We start from the raw sequence: 5,059 nt of genomic DNA, 5'->3' as shown, positions 1-5,059 counted from the left end.
GAGGAAAGGAAGCATGTTGACTAGTGAGTGACACCTCACTATTATCTAATGGATTTCTAGGCACATATCACATACCTCCATGCATGTATCACTTCAAATATCACTTCCTCTCTTCTCTCTTCCCACTCTCGGCCGAATCCCCTCTCACACACACCAAAAATATCTCAAATTCTCTCTAGAACACTCAAGAACTCTCCTTCCTCCCCTCTCCAAAAATCTCGAAAATTAGGGACTTTCCAAGAGGATTTTGCAAGTAAATCATCATCTAAGGTAAGATTATGCATAGATCTATGGTTTAAATTCTTTTGTTATCAAAATCCTTTCCTAATCTATGCAAAATTCGTGATCTTGCACCCTAGAACCATCTCAAAACTCGAGATCTTCATCAAAGGGAGCCAAGGCCAAAAACACTTCATTTTTTTTCCTTCCATTTTCCTTGCAAAACCGAATCAACACCCCAAGGTGAGCTTCATACCCCCTATTTTCTGTTTTTATGAGTTTTGTGGGGGGGGGGGGGGGGGGAATACAAGTGAAAGTGTAGATCTATATGTGTTTGTATGCCTTGTATGATTTCCATGCTTATATGTATGCTTTTATGTGTTTTTATGTTGGATCTAGCCTCAAAACTCATCAAAACCGAGATATAACTTGTGCTACATGATTTTAACTTCAAATATATTTCTAAACACAAAGTGCTTCAAGAAAAATTGGCTAAGTAGTTTAGCAATAATTTCTTTGGGTTAAAAACACAAATTTTGGGCCTAAAATGTGAAAAAAGCAAAAATAAGGGCCCAAATCGACATGTCACAGATTCTGATGGATGAAGTGTGCCAAAACAGTTTTCATAAATAAATTTCTGGAAATATACTCATTTAGGGGACTAAAAACATAAATTTTAAGCTTAATGGGTTAAAAATGTAACTTTCGGCCCAATAAGGCCCATTATGCGAATTTTTCTGTTTTGGAGGGCCAAAACTGTAACTTTCTGTAAAACAGTGGACTATAAGTGTTCCAACTCCTTTTCAAAGGTTTAAAATGCTTTTTAAATTTAAAAAGGACCAAAGTTGCAAAAATTTTCCAAATTGGGCCAAAATTGTAAAAATTGCGAAAAGAAGGGGTTAAAATCGTGAAAACTGCATTTTCAAGGACTTAAACTGTTTTTATGAAAAATATGTTGAAAAATATTAATTTCAATAATTTTTGGTGTTAAAATGTCAAGAAAAATAGTTTAAGGACTAAACCGGGAAGTATTTAATATAAGGGGTTGAAAATGTAAATTTTACAAATGATGAGGGGCTGAAAACAGGAATATTTCAAGGCTAGTTCAATATACCCAATTTGATCAAATGATGGCACCACGACTATCAACGGAATACAATACATTACAATACCAAAAGTCGTTGTTAAACGAATTGGCTCGGTCTCGAGCCAATAGAAATCTACAACTACTAACACTACGACACTACAATTCATACAAGTAACGTTTAGTTATACATACACATGCGAGTGTGCACAGACGTCTATGCACCATCTTTGGGCCCCACAAGTGTAAAATCTTGTTCGTTGAGCCTAGCTAGCCCAATGACCTGATCTTAAGGCCCGAAGACATTTTTTTTACGGAGTGTTGGGTTTTACCGATCCGACACAACGTAAATGGACTTTCAATGGCTTGTATACCACCGGTCCCCAAGGGTCCTTTGGTCTTGCTAGTAAGGTCTACATTTCATGCGAGGCGGGTCTGGGACCCCTCGTACATTTTATCCCCAGCCGGCTAATGGAGTTACCGGGGTCTTCGTGACCTCTTTCTCTTCGGATGTGGGACTTCACCTAGTCAGGGCGATTGGATAACGCGATTAGTATTGACGACGCCTTCGGAGTCGTTAGTATAACTATAAACTGGGCGTTTGTGTAACGCGGGTTTGTAGTAAATAATCCTGCTCGAAAACCTTCCAACGTCGCCCGGGACTGACACTATACGCTATGCCATGGTTTCAATGTAACATCACGTAATTCAAGGAACTAGGAGAACATCGGGTTTTCCTAGGGTTTTCAATACTTACAAATTTGAAATGCATACATTCTAAACGAACATTTTTTTACAAGTATAGAAACAAACAAGCATACCTATGGATCTTCACAAACGTTTTCGGAAACTTATCTTTTCAGAAAATATCGGATTTTCTGGTGGTTCTTCAAACAATACAAACATTCGATTTCAAACACTACTTATGAACTCACCAACATTTCATATGTTGACGTTTTTCAAAATAGTTGTATTCTCAGGGAGCCAGTGAATCAAGGGAAATCATATCCAGTGACGGTTGCGGTTTATTTTTGTATGAATTAAACAACTTAATTTTTGGGGAATGTAATGTTTAAACAATGTATGTTATGTAAACACTACTGATTGTACTATGTTGATGAATGGTGACGAATGTTGTTATGTTTCATATATATTCAATGTTATGGTATTCAATTGAGTCACGACAGCCCCCGGACGTTTCCGCCGTCTGGTTCGGGGGTGTGACAGGTTGGTATCAGAGCTTTGTTTATAGTGAACTAGCATGTCGAGCCATACATTGATATGCAACTATAAACCAAAAAGAGGGACTAACATAACTCTGAACAGAACGAGTAAATAAAACACACTTGCTTGCATTAGGAATAAGGACCTAACGCTGAATCAAACACAATAATACTGGTATCTTGGTTAATTCGGGACTGTTCTTAGGGATACCAAGGAGTGAATGTAGCCTGATCAACTACGTTCTCTCCAAGGTAAAACTAACACACGTCTTGATGAGATCGGGATAGCCAGGGAACCTAAAACTATACCCTTTAGCACCCAAAAAGAGAATGTTTGCTTAGTCTGTACAATAGTCATAGCCTCCTAGGATAATGTTAGCATATGTACGTACTCGCGCAGACAGCATGGCTGGCTTTCATCACCCGGGAGACCCCTACTTCCCTAATCAGGGAAACAACGGGTGGCTAGAGGAGGAGGGGGAGCAGCAGGGTATCCAGTATTATCAGGCCTTAGTAGCTCACGGGATGCTTGTGGATGAGCCAGGAGAGAATCCAAGTGAAGCACACGATGTCGGACCCGATGAATATGTAGACACTGACTACGAGTTTGGAGGAATCGACAGTGACGATGAGGAAGGTCAGGCTGGGGACCAGGACCCCATCCCGCCATATGAGGACGTAGCACAACACGATCACCCCGCCCCACCAGTGAACCCCCCAAGAGAGAATCGTTCCCTCGAAGTTGAGGTCGTCGCACTGCGACAACAGCTGTATGCTATGGAAGCTCGGGCGGTGCGAACAGAGCATGAGAGGGATGAGGTTATTGGAGACATGGCAGAGATGGCGCAGTTACTGGCGCAACATTTCGGCATGTGACTTCGGCACCACCTCCTGACGCAGCTCATCGCGGTTAGGAATAGACTTATTATAGTAGGTTATTAGGAACTATGTTATGTACTCCGGCTCTATGTTTAAGTGACTACACTACTCATGGAGCCGTTATGCTGTCAGATTAGCATTATCTATGTATGCTCCTACGAGCAAATTTTCTTGTACTAAATGCGGATCATATTAATGAACTTTTGTGTGTTTTGCTAAATTATTCTTAGTTGCTATGTGTTGAGACATTATGATTGCATGCTTGATGATAGTAATGTTTAGGTTCGCACCATACACCTAGATAGTAGGTCGCAACCTCCCAGAAACCACGAACACTCAACATCTTTCCGTTTCATGACAGAAAGATGCCTCGCCCAACTACTCGCGGAAACCCAGGACCAACCCCGCCCGAAGCTGACTCCACTGCTTTCCAGGCAGCCGTGTCGGCTGCAGTCACAGCAGCGATGGCACAACTTCACCGAGGAAACAACGGAGGAGGTAACGGGCAAGGATCTGGAAGTTCGAACAACGGGGCGAACCAAGGACTCACTAAAACGTGCACCTACAAGGATTTTGCGAACGCTAAACCCCGAACTTTCAACGGTACCGGAGGAGTGATCGCCCTAAAGCGATGGATCGAGAAGGTAGAGTCGGTATTCGAGATATGCGAGTGCCCCGAGCAGATGAAAGTGAAGTTCGCGGCCTGCACTTTGGTGGACCAAGCACTCACTTGGTGGAATGGTCATGTGGAAGCCATGACACTCCCGGTCGCCAACTCTATTCCCTGGGCAGAGATGAAAGAGATGTTGACGGCTGAGTACTGCCCCCGAGGCGAAATACAGAAGATGGAGCAGGAACTATGGAATCTCACGGTGCAGAATGGGAACATCGATGCTTACATATCGAGATTCAGCGAACTATCTCTGTTGTGCCCGGGTATGATCACTTCAGAGGAGAAGAAGATTGAACGATTCATTTGGGGACTGACATCCCCCATTCAAGGAAATGTGATAGCTGCGAACCCTGAAACTTTTGACAGTGCGAAGAGATTGGCAAAGAGGTTATATGATCATAACCACAAAAAGGGCGAGAAACCGGTAGAGGCTGAGAAGAAAAAGGAGGGTGATGGTAAGAAAGGATGGAACAACAAGAGAAAGGGGCGTCAGGGCCCCGAGGCCTCTAAAAAGCAGCAAACAGTGGCAGTTAACGCTGTCACTGCACCGGTTCCAGCCACACCACATGCTCCAGCCTCAGCTGCTTCAAACACTTCAAGACCCTATTCCGGTACTCATCCCAAATGCAACAAGTGCGGTTTCCATCACCAAGGAGAATGTAGGGAGTTCCATTGCACCAGTTGCAACCGAAGGGGACACACTGCAAAGTTCTGCAGGACTTATCCTTCTCAGAACCAGAGTCAGGGAAACCACCAGAACAACAACAACAACCCTCGCAATAACAACAACACCAATGCCGGTGGCAACAATGCAGGGCTTAGTCACACCTGTTTCGGGTGTGGAAGGACGGGACACTTCCGTCGAGATTGCCCTAACAACAACAACTCAGGAAACAGAGGAGCAGGAAGAATGCTGACTATGGGTCAGAGTGATGCAGTTCAGGACTCCGCAGTTGTGACCGGTACGTTCCTCCTAAACCA

Source organism: Lactuca saligna, chromosome 7 (genome assembly GCF_052625555.1).
Source record: "Lactuca saligna cultivar CGN05327 chromosome 7, ASM5262555v1, whole genome shotgun sequence".
NCBI lineage: Eukaryota > Viridiplantae > Streptophyta > Magnoliopsida > Asterales > Asteraceae > Lactuca > Lactuca saligna.
This window is presented reverse-complemented; position numbering follows the sequence as displayed.